We start from the raw sequence: 17,586 nt of genomic DNA, 5'->3' as shown, positions 1-17,586 counted from the left end.
CACCCCAAAGGAGGAACAAGAAGAGCCGGAACAAGAAGAGGTTACTGCTGTGGATGACCTCTCAATGCTTGACCGGTTACGTAAAGGTGGCCTTCCACATGTTGATGCCACTGAACCCTATGAGCCCATCATTGATTATAGTGATGATGATGATTATGCATTTATTGATGATACTGATCGAGATTATTAGTAGTGTCAGGTATTCAATTTTTTTATGTTGTACTTGATGATGATACACTTAAGTGATATACATATTATTATTCATGTCGCTATTTTTTTTATATTGTACTAATTTTGTTTACTATTTATCATCGCAGGTGTTGAAATATGGAAGGGGAGCCAACTGAGGCCAAGGACAAACATGTCCAAATTGAAGGTGTGCCACACCATCAAGGTAGCTCCAGCTTATGTCAGTTCGGGCGGAATTGGGTATGTGGTTTGCTTCATGATTAATGCAATTCATTCATCATGCTAGCTTGAGCCCTTTAATTACTAATTTACTTTGTTTCTCTCTTTCAGGCATGCTACAATAAGACGGATAAGGTGCCAGAGGGGTACGACCTGTATGCCATGGACCACACTGCCTCTTACAAGCAAGTCAAGGGGAAGGCGAGGAAAGGGAAGAGTTTAACCCGAGCCAGATTCCCTACAATCCAGAGCAGGTGATGATATCTAGTGGCAGGAGGTCCCGTGGCTCCATAGCCATTGATCCAGAGATTGCTCCTGAGACCACGGTGAGTTTAATTTGAATGGACATTACTTTCTAGTCTTAACATTTGAGTGTCATCATGCTAACGAAACATTGGAAATGATCTTTGGTGCAGCGTAACTCCACACAAGCATCACACGATCCTTCTCCAGCTACTGGCACGAGCCAGCCCGCTCCTACGCCTCCATGATCAAGGTAAGTTTCTCTAGTTTTTTGCTTAACAAATGCATAAAGACCTAGACTTAGCTTTATTTCCTCCAATATGCTTACCTTAATGACCTAGAGTTAGCTTCTTTTCCTCCAAAATGACTTAATAAGCTTACTGACCTCCAAAACCAGCCATTTTACCTAAGTTAGCTCTAAAACGATCTATACTTAGCTTTTTTTCCTCCAAAATGACCTAAGTTAGTTATAATATGCTTAGTTAACTAGGTTTCCTCAATAATGACATGTACTTAGCTTACTTATGTAAAAAACGGCATAATTAGCTTAGTTAGCTCATAAACGATCCATTTTACCTACGTTAGCTCTAAAATGATGCATTTTACCTAAGTTAGCTCATAAACGATCCATTTCACCTAAGTTACCTCACAAACGATGGCGTGCTTCTTCTTCTAGTCTTCTTCTTCTAGTCACCTTTTCCTAACTTTCTTATTTGCCATTTTGCAGATTTCATTCACTTCTCGGAAGCTAGCTTGCTATGATGGAGTGCTTGTTTTTTATTTCATTCTCTTCTAGTATTCTTCTAGCTTGCTACGATGGAACTTGCTATCTTGATGAAACTTTGCATTGTAATATGTATGTGCAACTTCCTAATGGTTGCAACTTATGTGTATGTGCAACTTGCTATGTATGAATGGATGGAACTATATATGTATGTACGATGAAACTTATGTGCTGTTAAATAGCCCTGTGAAATATATCTATATATGTCATATATATTTGCTGTGAAAATTGTTGGATTAAAAAAAACAGAAAAAGAGCCAATATGCAGGCTCTTTGCCGTCCGCCACCGACGGCAATGGCCTCTTTGCCAAAAGCTGCGGACGGCAAATGAGGCACGTGGCAGCCAACTGTGCTTCCTGGGAGCTGACCCATTTAGTCAGTTTGCCTACAGTGGCAGACGGCAAAGGCAGGAAGAATTTTGCCGTCAGCGGCGGACGGCAAAGGCAGGACGAATTTTGCTGTCAGTGGCGGATGGCAAAGTCCTGCCGTTAGCCACGTAACAGACTAATAGCAAAAAATTTGCCGTCTGTGTTCTTTGCCGTCCGCTGCTGATGGCAAAGGACCCTTTGCCGTCAGCCACCAAAAGCGGACGACAACGTAGCTCTTTACCGGACCTTTCTTTGCCGTCCACATTTGCCGTCTGTGGCGGAAGGCAAAGACCTTTGTCGTCCGCCATCCATGCCTTTGCCGTCCACCATGGCAGACGGCAAAGCAGCTGATTCCTGTAGTGGTTGTAGCGCACATCTCCAACAACGCAAGATTCATAATGTCTTACCCGAGTATCAGGACCCATTGCTAGTGAGTAAAGGGCATCATCAACTGCCTGCCCATCCTCCCGCATCTTCTTAACCTATGGTTAGAAAATAGACAAGCTGATCATCTTATGTACTCAATATATTAAAAAAACTGATAGTGCACTTCAAAAGCTTACATGGTTCTTGAACCATTTCGCAAATCCTGACATAACCAGTTTGTCAATGTTTCTTGGATTTTGTGGCAGTAACTCCTCTTTGTAGATGCTGCACAACATAGTGATCGCGTCAAACATCTAAATATATAAGAATGTGCTGCAAGTTCAGTAGATTACGATGTATAAGCTGTAGTACTGCACTTACTTGATATAAGGTAGTATCTCAGGACAGTTATTCAACACATACCAAACCATTTTGTCCAAATCTTTAGGTTTGTCCTCTTGTCGACTCTTCCCTGTAACTCGAACAGAATAATCGAAAACATTGAGCCCGGGATTGTCTTCACCCACCTCTTTGCTAAGCTGATTAGCTGTTTCAATGTATTTTGAGCAGAATGTCAACGCTTCTGTAGCAATGTAGGCATCTGCAATGGAACCCTCGGGTCTAGCTCTATTCCTAACATAGCCTTTGAAAGTTCCTAGCCGCCTTTCAATAGGGTACATCCAGCCATATTGTACTGGACCTCTAAGTAGTGCCTCATCAGGTAGATGAACAGCTAAATGCACCATCACATGAAAGAAGGCTGGAGGATATATCTTCTCAAGGTTGCATAGGATACTTGGTATCTTGTCTCTAAGACGCTCCAAAGCAACTATCCTGATATTTCTACTGCAGAGTTCCCTGAAGAATTGTCCCAACTCTGCAACTGCTTTGTATAAGTCAGGGCGGCCCAATCCTCTAAGGATAACAGGTAAAACCCTTTGAAGTAGGACGTGGCAGTCATGAGTTTTCAACCCTTGTACCTTGTTTCCATCTGCACTGACTCTCCTTTCAGGGTTGGAAGCAAATCCATGTGGGAATCTCACACGTGACAGGACCTCGCAGAATTCTTTTCTTTTTACCTTGTCCAAGACGTACACAGCTGGTGCCATATCCCGTGGTTTAACTTCATCTTTCACCTGCAAATCCTTTCTGATACCCAGGTGTGTCAAATCAATCCTAGATTTTAAGGTATCTTTTGTCTTGCCTTCAATGTTAAGAAGTGTGCCGATAATGCTGTCACATATATTTTTCTCGATGGGCATCACATCAAGATTATGCCACAGATCCAAATCTTTCCAATACTCCAAGTCCCACAAAGTGGACCTGCGGGTAAACAATAATCTCTCTTCTATCGTGCCATGCTTCCTTTTCCCGCTACCATTACCAGGATGGTTTCCTGGTGTAATATGCCTGGCCTTCTCTAATTCCACTTGCAACTCATCGGTGGTGAGCCTCTTTGGCGCATCACGGTTTTCATGCTTTGCATTGAATATATGTCTTTCATATTTTCTAGGATGCGGCTTGTCCTTGGCAAGGAAACGGCGGTGTCCAATGTAACAGATCTTGCTAAGTATTGCGTATGACAGCGGATTCCTGTCACAGCGAACACATGCATTGTAACCATGTGTCGTTCGCCCTGACATAGTGCCCAAAGCCGGATAATCATGGATGCACCAAATTACAACAACACCCAGAAAGAAATCAGCAGGTGGGCTGCTATATAGGTCTCGAGTGAGAACACCCTTCCATAGCTGTTGAAGTTCCTCCACAAGAGGCTCCATGAACAAATCAAAATCCTTTCCAGGACTTTTTGGACCTAGGATGAGCAAGGCCATCATGTAGTTTGATTCTTTGGTGCAGACATTTGGAGGCATGTTGTAAGGGATAACAAGCACTGGCCACATGCTATACGTGGCGCTCTGGTGGCCAAATGGGTTAAATCCATCTGAAGCTAAGCCAAGTCTAATGTTTCTCGGGTCAGCAACAAACTTGTTGTGTTTATCATTGAAGCTTTTCAACTCACTACCATGAGATGGATGGCTCATTACATTCTGATCTCTGTACTCCTGGTTCCTAGAATGCCACAGTACATCCTCTCTTGTTTCAGCATCATGAAACAACCTCTGCAATCTTGGTGTAATTGGAAAATGTCTAAGAACATTATGAGGAATCCTCTCATAGCATCGCCATCTTTCCATCTTGATGATTTGCATTTCGGGCATTCACTTAAGTTGGCATAATCCTTCCGTAATAGAACACAATTATTCTTACAAACATGGATCATATCATATCCAATTCCAACTGCATGAAGGAAATTCCTCATTTTACTGTAGGTGTGTGGCAGCTCAGACGCATCTAGGAAAGATTTGCGGGAAGCAGCCAACATCGCATCGAATGATTTGTTGGTCATCCGCTCAGATGTCTTCACCTGATGAAAGGTGACCATAGCCGAGAATACTGACAGCTTATTTCCTAGGGTGACAGCAACATTGCATTGTTCCAACATGCGGGCCCACCGTTTTTCTTCTGCAGGTGAAAGTTCACGGAATGCACGAGCATTTCGTAGCATTGTTTCAATGTTGGTCAAACTCACTGGCTCCGCCACCACCACCACCTCCTCCTCTTCCACCTGAGCATCAGGCAGATCAAGATGGTGATCTGGTGCTTCCATGTAGTCAATAGCATTGACGTTCACAGCTTCACCATGATGAACCCACCTAGTATATGTGACCGACATCCCATACAAGTGTAGATGATTTTGCACAGTTGACTGGGGTCTTGTAACTGAATTCATACAACTGCTACACGGGCAGAGCACATCTGATTTCGGACCACCGTACTCAGCTTTGATAAAGATTATGAAGTTTTCGACCCCCTCGACATATGCAGCAGAGAATCTTCGAGTAGAAGTTATCCAAGTCCTGTCCATCTGTTAGACATACAAATTAGTTCTTCTACTAGATATTACAGGAAAAACATATATGCTTTTTTATGAAGTCTAGAAAAAAAGTACCTAGGTCGATGTCTAAAGCTATGGCAAGATATTTAGACGAGCAGATCTAAGTAACAAAATATATGTAAAGCTAATTCAGCAAACAGATTTGAGTGCTAAATTATGGCAGGCTGTTTCAACAGTCAATGATGTCGAGCACACAGCCATCAAACTATCAAAGGCCATCGCAGCAACAAAGATCGAGTATAAAACGGTGTAGAGCTATTTCACCTAACAGATTGGCTACTAGACCATGGAAATCTACGTCACAATAAATATATGGCAGGATATTTTAGCAACTAATCGGCCTTGGCAGGCCATCTGATCTAAGCAGATTGAGTGCAGAACAGGGCAAACAAGCTTCTTAAGCAGAGCATATTGATAGTAAACTACTTCGGCAAACAGTGAGATTAACATCGTCTATCAGCTAACATTCAACGCTACACCGACATGAACGGGGCCTCAGTCTAGAATGCGCGTACCGTGGGAGAAGCTGACCGCCGTGCGTCTCCACATGAACGTCACCAGCGGTTGCGGCGCTGACCGCCGTGCGCCTCCACAAGAACGTAGCCAGAGGTGGCGGTGCGGCTAGAGGACGACAGTCTACGAGAGCGTACTGTGGGAGTGAGAGGATCCCCGAACCGCGGCGCCGATGTATCGGCGCGGCGGGGAGGGCGGCTTTGGCGGAGAGAATGGAGTGGAGGGGGACAGGGGGAGCGGGGTTTGGGGAATATTATTGGCTAGTTGGCCGAAGGGCGGTTGAATCGGATTTGGGGGGAATTTTTGGGTGTGTGTGGGGGGGGGAGGATTTTCGCGCGGTGGGCGTGGGGAGTTTGGCGCATGGTCAGTTTCTCCAAGTGCAGTCCCATGTGTCAGTGAAGAGGCAAGCCGAAGTGCGTTCAGTTTGCGTGAGCCGTGTGCAGGACCGAACGTGTGTGGGGTGCAATGCGACCGCGACAGGAGTGTTGTGAGTGTACCGCCTTTTTTTCCTTTTAAACTAGGTGCTTCGCCCCCTCAAATTTTTTTTGTTGCTTCGCGCGATCCATCGATACTACTACTAGTAATCTGGTAATCCCGACTAAAACGGCACGGCCGGGTCTTTTCCCGCGCGATATGCTGGGAGGTTGGCTTAGTTGGTTTTTTTAGGACGAGTAATGCTAGACGTACGTAATCTCAGTTACGTAATTAACGTAATGTGAAACGTGTGAGCTGTTGATTGTAGATTAGGGGGAGGGAGGGGCCCACCACCATGAAAATCAGGGAGGAGAGAGAGAGGCAATTTATGTTAACCCTTTTGTAGGTTCCCGTAGATGTAGAAAGATGTGAAATGCGTGAATGTGTAGTGGACGTACTATTGGAGTGCCTAAGATAATTTGTGTATGTATAGACCCTATGTGTTTATTTTACTTCGCATGTTAGATTTGTCTCGGTTCAATAAAAAGAAGAGTTGGTGATGATGGTGTGCCTGTCATCCTGCAATATAGGCCGTCCGATCTATATCTAGCAGATAGGAAGGAAACTATGACAATTTACCCGCACTCCTCTCCACATTTGCAGATAAGGCTTTCCCTCGTTCATCCTTTTCTCCCACAAGATCTTGATCTTCCGTGAAATGCACGAACATCTTGCTAGTACTCCTACAATATGTATATTATTGTGAAAGTTCATATACACCGCCCAAGATTAATGCAAACACGACATATTTTCATTACATTTCGAACTTTTATAGGACAGAAAAATAAAAGAAACCCGGCCCTAAACCTATTCTACGGCGGCGGCCAAAGTCCTCCATCTACGATCTCCATGTACGGGGGCGGGGTTCAAGACCCGTGAAGTGAAGGTGCGGTCTCCGGCGAGGAAGAGTAGAACACGGGATACAGACCAGCCAGTTGGCACACCATGCCCTGCCGCCTCCCATGCCCTACTCATCCTCGGAGGAGTCCCTGACCTCGGCGGTGCCAGACGTTGGACGACGGCAAGTAGGACGCGTGGCTGATGGTGCTCCCGTTGTCGGCCGCCAGCGTGGCCACCGCTTGTGCGGTCGCGTCCGCGTCAGGCTACGCCGCTATTGCGTGGCGAGAGGCGACTTGAGTGAGGGCGGCGACCTCGAGCTTCATCCCCGAAGACAAGATCTCCCGCAGAGCGTTCGCACTTGCGGTCATGGCGGATGTGGTGCCATGTAGGAGGACGATGCGCTATGGTGTGGAGGTTAGCTGGGTGTTGCCGCTTTAAGTAGCGCATTTCGGTGAGGGTGAGGCCAAGCATCCGGGTGCGTCATTAAGTCATCGGAGTTGGTTCCTCGGGCATCGAGCCTCTTAACGACGACATATGAACAGACGACATGAATGCGGGTAGCTGGCGCCGGCTGGGAACGCACCGTGCGACGACGCGAGGGACAAGGGTTTTGGTGTGCCAGGGTAGTCAGCTGCGGTTGTGGCAACGTTGGAGATGCTCTTTGCTCACATGCGATCCCCGCATGTCATTGAAAAGGCAAGACGACCCGGCATGGTCTCAGGTCCAGAGGATGCAATTGGCCGCGCTACACCACTCCGCGGACGTGTCACGGCGCCCCGTGCATCCTCGATGAGCCGGGTGCTGGGGTGTGTTTGGATTGTGGCCAAAGTGCACCTTACCAAAATTTTGGTCATGACCCAAAGATTGGTCTTTGTTTGGATGGTTGCCATTTTTTTGGCATGCCAATGAACTCTAGCCAACTCTAGTTCATTTTTCTTGCCAATGTCGGCCAAATTATGGGCAACCAATACCTCAACCAAAATTTTGGTCATGACCCAAAGATTGGTCTTTGTTTGGATGGTTACCATTTCTTTGGCATGCCAATGAACTCTAGCCAACTCTAGTTCATTTTTCTTGCCAATGTCGGCCAAATTATGGGCAACCAATACCTCAACCAAAATTTTGGTTACCCAATGATTTGATGGGGCAACCTTGGGCACAAACCAAACGCCACCCTCGGCACACTGAAACCGACCGTGTCTAGCAACGATATGAGCGTGTCGCTCACCGCGGTCGTCGTGTCCAGAGGCGGTGCTAGAGCTGCGCCCCGTTGTTGGCCCCAACGACCCACATGAACGGTTGTCGGTGGCGAGGAGGTCGTGGGCCAGCTCCTCCATTGAACTAGTCTGCGCTACGTCATCCCGACGGGTGTGTCCCACATGTCGGTTTCCCTGTTTTCCCGGCCATATTCGAGCGTCAGTGCTCCGCATTGCGCATTAGGCCTTTCACTATGTAGGCCAAGCGAGACAACTTGTTGTTTATTTGAGCCGTTCAAGTATAATCATGTGGCGCTTGCTTATTTCTCATTCCTCTCCAACCCTCTTCTCCATCGATCATGTCGCCCTCCAGTCGAGTCCATCCTCCCGCATGCCTCATTTGAACATTCCGTCGAGTATCATTTGCATGTACCCACCCTAGTCCTCTTTCAATATATCTCCAGACCCCGAGATGAAATCGAGAGGGAACGAGTGGGGGCACGTGATACCTAAGGCGGATTCAAAATTTTGAACCGGTGATCATAGCATCCGCAAATCATATATAAAGGGTATTCAATGTTCATTTCATTTTTGAACGTAAAATATACTCCTTACCCTCCCTTTCTAGTTTACATATAAGTTTTATGTGTAGTCAAAGTATCTCTACTTTGATAAAAAAGGTATCAACATTCAACAACGCCCAATCAATATTGTTAGATTCGTACGCACTCCTCGATTTGTACTCGAGATGTTTCCAATTTGACTATTGACAAGATTAATAGTACATGAGATGTATAATGTGAAAATTATATCATTGGAAACTCCTTTCACATACGAATTTGACCGTATGCTTTGTGTAAGTTGCATGTCATATATTATTACTCTAACATTTGGTCAAAGTTAGCCTCGGAAAATGCATTAGACCCTGTATGCTTTGTGTAAGTTGCATGTCATATATTATTACTCTAACATTTGTGTAAGTTGCATGTCATATATTATTACTCTAACATTTGGTCAAAGTAGTATAGTGGAAGTGGATCCTCTGATGTAGGTATCCCTGCCTTACCCTCCCTTTCGGTCACTTACTGGCGGACCCCATGCTTGCTAGGCCCCGCATGTCAGTTACTCAATGGGTTCGACCACGTCAGGGGATCCTCATCCGTAGTATACTCCCTCTGTTTTTATTTACTCCGCATAAAACGGAGGCAGTGGTGGTATAATAAATGACGCGGGCGGGGGAGGGGGAGGGACATCGGTTTGCTCTCAACTGCGGTCCCACAAGACGAAGCGCGTTCCATTCGGTGAGGGACGTGGAGGGTCCAGCGTGCCGGGTTGCAACGCGAACGCGACAAGAGCGATGTACAGTCAAAACCGATTGACCGGTCGTCACGGGAACCACTATTCACACCAGAACCTTTGCTGCTCGGCCTACGCCAGCCACTGCCATAAAACCACACCAAATATTCAGCCCATTCCCCCACCTTTTGATCCCCTAGCCCACATCAAGTGTCCCCTAGTTCGCCGGAAAGCCATGGTGCGCCGCAAGATCACTTGCTACAAGATGCTGACGCCGGAGCGCCGTGTAGAAATCGCGGCGGCGGTCGGCGCCACAGACTTCCGTTCCTAAGCTCGCTTTGCGGCGGGCCAATCCCCGAGTTCTCTGGAGCAAAGCTACAAGGAGGAGGAAGCCGATCCAATGTTCATGGCGGAGGTCGCGGCACAGAAGGCCCCCGATTGGTATGAGACAATGGACGTCGAGTTCGTGCCGGCGTCCGCGTCCCCCATGGTGCAGGCGTACCAGCGGTTCAACATGGCGATACTAAAGGAGGACCGGGGGGCAGAGGCTCAACTCATTGTGGAGCGCGCGCATGCCGCTGCCATCGAGCCTCTCCTGTAGGCGGAACCGGATGTCGTGGATGTGAACCGGGCGGCGGAGGCTCAACTTGGGGCGGAGCGCGCGGATGCCGCTGCCATCGAGGCCCTCCTGCAGGCGGAACCAGACGTCCTGGACTTGAACCAGGCGGCAGAGGCTCGACTCGATGCAGAGCGCGCGGATGCTGCTCTCATCGACGCCCCCTGCAGGCAGAACCGGACATCCTGGACTTGAACCGGGTGGTGGAGGCTCGACTCGACGGGGAGCGCGCAGATGCCTCTCTCATCGACGCCCTCCTGTAGGCGGGACCGGACGTCCTGGACTTGAACTGGGCGGCGGAGGCTCGACTTGACGTAGAGCGTGCGGATGCCGTTGCCATTGAGGCCCTCCTACAGGCGGAACCGGACATCCTCGACTTGAACCAGACTGTGCTCTTGTCCGTGTAGAGTGCCCGCATGCTCCGCTTGAACGAGTAGCTGGAGGCCGAGGACAACCACGGTGCGGAGACACACGTCGGCAGCGACGACTGGTTCGCGCCGGCAGCCAAAGACGACGAGGCCGTCTCTTTCCGCAAGCAGTGATAGTTTTTCTTTATGTTGTTGTTTTGATGGATCTTTTGTTGTGTAAAAACATATATTTGTTATGCAAGTCGCCTGACTTGGGTCAGTCTACCATTTCAGGCGGTTGGATGAATATCCTACGTCTCCTAACCCTTCTTTCCTTCTTCCTCACTTCTTCTTCTTCCCCAACAGACCACCGCACGGGCCGTATGGATCCTCCCCAACATGCGGTTGTATAAACATACTCTATGAATGAAAATTATGTGTCAGCGATAGGATGGCTGAGTTTGATTTGTTCACATGCGACAGCACGTGTCAGTGAGGGTGCGTTCCGTTGGTTGGGTTTGCGGCATGCAAGAGCGACTGTGTGAGGGTGCGGTGCGACCGCGACGTGCAGGAGAGACCGTGTGAGGGTGCGGTGCGACCGCGATAGCCGTGCGCAAGTGTACCTCCTTCTCATTTTGAAAACTTTAGGCAAGCTTGGCAAAAATGTGTGGCGAAGTTTGGCAATGCAAGGCCTAGACCCAAATAGGATAAGTACGTACGTACTAGGAGTACTAGTGTTAAAAAAGAAAGGCAGGGTTTTCCTTCGCAGGATTTAATTGATACAAATCCTCGTTTCACGTGTTAATTAATGCGTATTTTTTTCTCCAAAGACCAAAGAGCTAACCATCTCACTCCTCATCGCTTGATTAATGCAGTGCCATGCAAACCAACCTTCTCACTTCCGCATGCATGCATGGGATATTAATGTCCTTGGTTGCTAACCCCATCAATTTTGCCTCGATTAGTGTTAGTGGCCCTTTGCAAATTGTAATTTTGATATACTGGACTTGTGTACAAAAAAATGGAGGTAGTAACTATATTTGACTTCCTTCCCCATTGCAGTGACGTTGACGATATTTTTTTTGTGGTTTGGCAAAGTGCGTTCGATGGAGAACACCATTGAGGGAGACCACGGTAAGTCGTCCGCAAGTGCCGCCTGCAAGCCGAGACAACCGCCTTATTTGCATCCAGGAAGTCCTTTACTAGTACTACTAGGAGTACTAGTGCGGTGAGATGGTTTCTCGAAGAAGACGATGGAGAAGCGGAGTCAGCAAAGAGTGAAATGATGGTTGCTTCGTTCGTGCTTTTGTAATTTGACGCCTCACTACTTTGTGATTTGTGATAGAAGGGACAGGGGAGTAGACTCTGTGCTCTATAATGTACTACATGCATCCAAGCATGGGAGAAAGAGGAGAGACATTGCATTTTTCTATTCCTTCAATCAATCAATCAGGGAGCTTCGGTTCCATCTTTTTGGCTTTGGCAACACCGTCCACAATGGTTCCCATGATGCCAAAAGCTATTTTCACATTTGGCTACACATTGTGGATGCCCTTAACCATACCACTTGGTTTTGCTCCTGTGTGCTATCTATACAAATCTAAATTATATTGATCTAAAAAATTATAGAATCAAGATTAGTAAAAAGGAGGTGATTTTGCCGCGCGGATGGCGGGGGAGGTTTCTTATTTGAGCAATGCTACATCCACGTAATGGTTTATGTAAAGTTACGAACTGATGTGATGTGGGACTATTTGATTGGATTAAAGGAGAGGATTAGGCCCACCCCACCTAAAAATCAGGGGGCGCATATATAGATTAGATGGAAAGTATACGTAGCAGCTACGTAGCCCTTTGTAAGTCTAGGATTAGGCTTCTTATTTTCGGAGGACGTTATCCTGGCGGTTTGCTAACATGCGGTCCCACGTGTTAGTGCTTTACCAAGCCGATCCACGTCCCACATGAGGCAGAACAACGACAGAAGCAACATGTGGTTAAGTTGAAGAAGATGAGGGAGAAGCGGATTCAGCAATGAGTGAAATGATGGTTGCTTCGTCCCTCCAACTTCTTATTTAGCATTAATACTTCGTCCCTCCAACTTAACTGCGGGATAGGTGCAGCTTTGTGATTTGACGCCTCATTGCTCATTACTACGCTGGCGCCATGACTGGGGTGCTTCACCCCGGCTGCTCTGCATTGTATTCCGGTATGGCACGTGGACCCGATAGCCTGATGTCCCACATGACGGCGAAAGGGACGAAGATTTATGAAAGCGAGCGCTCCACTCTTACGACGAAGGAGTAGACGACACGACGGCCCAATGAGCTGTCACTTGTACTGTATAGTACTATAGTTTTGCTGTTTCGCACGATCCATCGATACAAACCCGATTAAACAGGAAAGGGCGGGATTTTTCCCGCGCGGTAGATGATACTGGCCATACATTTCAAAGGCAATTTTAATGTATGCAAACTAAATAATTATAAGTAACTAGCAAGATGCGCGTGCATTGCACGGAATATCAAGATGCATTTTTTTGTAAAACACCTGTTGTGATTGACCCATGCGGAAGTAATCCCATGTGTAAAAACTAATGATATCTCGAGAAAGGGAGATAAGGTGAGGAGGAGTGGGACGTGGTGGTGATTGGTGGTCGGATTGAGCGGAGGCATGTGGATGGACGACGCCAGCAGTGGCCCCCATGCCAGATTGTTCCATATGCTTCCTTTTTTAATTGCTCAACAATGAGGATGTGGAAGATAAGGATGAATGCGGGAAGGCCTTATCTGCAAATATGGAGGTGTAGGTATCTTTTTGCAAAATTGCCATAGTTTGCTTTCTATCCGTCAGATATAGATCGGACGGTCTATATTGCAAGATGGCAGGCACACCATCATCACCAACTCAGTTTTTTATAAGAGTAGAGACAATATGATATCTAGTAAAACTAAAAACACATATGATTTATTGTGTTAGAGTGTAGTAGTGCTGTATTGCATAGTTGTTAGATGTAACATGCGAGAACGTGTAGAGATGTAGTTTTGGAGGGCCTACAGAGAGAAAAGCGTAATACGGTTAACAAACTTCAGAATAAGCTGATTACGGTCACTATATACGTTTTGTGGTGATTATACGGTCACTTGCTCATAGTTCAACATCGGATTGCACTCTGTTGACCGGAAAAATAGTCTGCGTGGCGCCATGTTGATTAGTTAAATTGACCATGTTCCTTGTGGGTCCCACCTGTCAGTTCGCATAGGAAAAGGTCAGATAAACACAAATTTACGCAGGCGCGACAAGGCTCTAACCCATGCGCGGGAATCACCTAGTTGTGTATGTGTCTGTCAGGGCCTGATGTGTGCGCATGCACGTGTAGGTTGAGCACTTGAGTGTAAGAGAGTGTGTTGGTCGTGTGGTGTATTGGTGTGTGCATGCATGCGTGCGTGTGTGCGTGCGAGTGTTGCGTGCGTGCGTGGCTATGTGTGTACGTGTGAGTGTTGCGTGCGTGCATGGGTGCATGTGTTGGTGTGAGTGTTGCGTGGATGCAGTTCGTGTGCATGCGTGCGTGTGTGTATAATCACCACACCAGCTCCTGTGTGTTAAAACAGATGACTTAGCATACCAATACAAGGCCACCTTGTCCGCTGTGCCCGCGGTCATGACTTCGAACCACCGTCCAAATATTTTTTTGTCGTTTGTTTTCATTCTTACTAGCAAGATGCCCGTGCGTTGCACCTAACATCAAGATGCATTTGTATGACTTGTTTATCTTGTGAGAGAAAAGGATGAACGAGGGAAGGCCTTATTTGCAAATGTGGAGAGGTGTGTGGGTACCTTTTTGCAAAATCGCCATAGTTTCTTTCCTATCCGTCAGATATAAATCAGATGGCCTATATTGCAAGATGGCAGGCACACCATCATCACCAACTCTGTTTTTATAAGGGTGTATTTTATGTATTTTATAAGAGTGTAGATGTAGAGTAGATACGAGTCGACAGGTGGGCACGATGGTAGTGAGATAATGTGATGCAATACTAGAGGTGCCACGTGGAGCGTTTAACTGGTCAACTAGTCATGTATTGAGCAAATACAGAGTTGTACGGTGAGCCCGTGACTGTATAATAACCATCAAACGTAAATGGTGACCGTAATGAGTGGATTCTGAAGTCCAATGTACGTATCGTGCTGTCTCTTCAAATACAATGATCGTCATTGCATATATCGCGAGAGAAAGATGAAACATGCGTGAATTTTCTGGGGGCTTACTTTTAGAGGACCTGGAGATAGTTTTGTGTGCATACGTGAAAGGGGTGTACAGGGGGGGTATGCGATGGAGAGAGAGATGCTCTTCATTTCTATTTATTATGACTAACTTTGTATATAGTATAAAAATATACAAAATTACAGTGTGGAATAAATATCATTGTGGGCACCATGCAATGCAAATTAGCGTTCGTACTCCTCCATATAACTTTGTAATGTTGTATATATGTAGAAACTCTAAAATAATTTTTTGGCCACACTTTATTCAAAAGAAATGTTGTATGTGAAATAAACGTGAAGGGAGGGCTTTTTAGATCAATGGGGTACGTGATATAACATGTGTGAATGTGTAGTTGATGCATTTGGTGGGGCCTAGAGAGGTATGTGTGTGTATTAGGTATTCGAGAGAGGCATGGTTAGAGGGGCCGACGGGGGGGGGGGGGGGGGGCGTGGGAGAGATAGCACGAGAAATGAGATTGGTCTAGAGAGAGAGACGAATATGACGTCATGACAAGAGGTTCCATTCCCTTGAGTGTGTATATGCAAGGGGGGAGGGAACAGAGGCACCAGGAGAAATTTTCTGTGTGTGTGGTGTTTGTGTTGGTATGTGTGGGTGTGAGAAGATAATGCGACGTGGGGGCAGAGAGTGTGTCACCGCGTGAGGTCCGGTGGGTCAAGGTGAGGCCCTTCGTTCGGTTCCGTCCTGCGCCACATTGGTCGGCCCGTGACGCATTTAGGAAGACCCATGGATGACTAGTCGTACAAGACAAAGATAGCCGAATTGTGAAGGACTCTGTGTCCACTGACAAAGCCGGCTAGGATTTGTAAACCTAGGTTCTCGGACTAAGGTAACCCCTTTATCTCTGATATTACTATTCATCCAACCTAACTTTAAGGGGTATCCTATAGAATGCTCTGCTAGAATCATACTCGTCGATTAGGAAGAGAGGTGTGAGACAATGCGTGAGAGACATGCGTAAAGATAATGTGCGTACATGAGACACGTAGGCAGGTCCATGTATATAGAAAGGGTCAATGAGGATTGTGCGTGTGTATGTTTGCGAGAGGAAGAGTGCTTGTGATAAAGGTTAGTGAAAATAGTTGTAAATGGTTACGAGAGGGAGGGAGGGTTATATCTAGAGCATGTGTGCGAGAAAGACACCTCAGGAGAGAGTGTGTGAGCATGTGTGAGAGACCACCGATGGAGAGTGAAACTACACGTAAAAGACTGCTCTACACATTGATTAAAGATATAAATTGTATCCAAACATTAGGATGGGATCATGATATTTGCAATTCATGTAAGGAGCGGTCATTGATCCATCAGACATCTAGATTCTATCGAATTTGAGCATGTCTATGTTATTATTCAACACAATTGATCCACATAGTTAGTATTTTGAACTCCAGACAATGCATCGCTTTAGCAATCGAATATAAACATGAGTATAGTTTATGTTGTGTGTGTAAAGCACATTATACATACGAAAGTCACACAATGGGCATTATAAATAGCTACCTATGAACTAGCGTACGTTTGAATTCAACTTAAGGTGGTTTAAAAAAATCGAATTCAACATGAAGTCCATTCAATTATTTGAATTTGATATCATGGCATTTGTAAACCATACCTAAATTATGGGGGCACCAATCTTTGCTCTGATTTTGTACATAATAGCATATGTAGTCGTGTACAAAATAGATTCAAATTTAGCTCCTCCATTCCAAAATAATCGTAGTTATAGGATTTTCCAAGTGTCAAAATTTCAAAAAGAAGCGGATAATTTAATGAGGTTTTCAAACATACAAGGTCAAATATAACGTTGTCTGTTTAGGTCAATCCTCATAGTTCAAGAGTACTCTAAACGTGAATGCTTGTGTTTCAAAATTTCGAATGAAGCGCCAAAAGAGCCTCTACTCGCCCGAAACCGCGTGAGACCAATGTTTTGTAGTACAAGGAAATTACTTTTCTAATAACTCCGACCCGTGAAACCTACCGACCCGACGTCCAAAGGTCTAAACCGGGGTAGGTTTGTAGCTTCATCTAGATGCCACGCAACCGCCTCCGAAAAACATTCATACACAATGGCCGCCTAAGAACACATGCTCGCGGCCGAAATCGCTCCCGCCCATTATTTGGGACACCTGGGATTACCATCCTACCCCCGACCCATAGTAGGTCCGAAATTTAAGAGGGGGGCAAAGTTTGTACTTTCCCCAAATTTCAAACAAGCGCGTCCCATCTTCTGTTCAAAAAAGCCAAAAACAAGCGCGTCTCGGACCAAAACATGGTTCCCCCCCACCCGTCCGATTCCCCATTCGTACTCTGTGGGCGCCAAAACTACCTCTCCACCAGCCGCCAAACCCCGGCGTACTCCGTCTGCACCCCATCCCACCCATCAACCGCCGCCCTCCTCCATCACGCCGGAGCCGATACCCCAATGTCATCGTCCACCGCAACCTCGACCGCAACGCCCTCCACGGGTAGTAGTTGAAGCCGAGGCCGAGCCGTCCGTACCCGAGCCAGTTCAACCACACCGTCCTGCACCTCACCACTACTGCTCCAACTTCGCCACCCTCCACTGCACCGGAGCTATTCCTGCTACGCCGTCCTTCGCCGCCTCGGATCTGCTTCCCCTCCGCCGACATACGACCATGGCAACACAGTCAACAATTTGGCCATGGGTTCGTCCAAGCCTGCACCCTCCAGAACATCGGTTTCCCCGGTAAAAAGAAGAAGATCGGCACGACATGTGGAGGTGACCACACCGGCAACCGAAAAAGGTACTCCTCTTCCCTTATTCGTGCAAATCTTACGTCTCTGCTTGCACGGTATTCATCCCACAGAAGACACTAGTTGACCGCTTCTTCTTGATACTAGATGTTCCTAGTAACTCGCGATGCACAAGGGTT

This window comes from Triticum aestivum, chromosome 4B (assembly GCF_018294505.1).
Source record: "Triticum aestivum cultivar Chinese Spring chromosome 4B, IWGSC CS RefSeq v2.1, whole genome shotgun sequence".
NCBI classification, from domain to species: Eukaryota; Viridiplantae; Streptophyta; class Magnoliopsida; order Poales; family Poaceae; genus Triticum; species Triticum aestivum.
Note: the sequence above shows the minus strand (reverse complement) of the source record.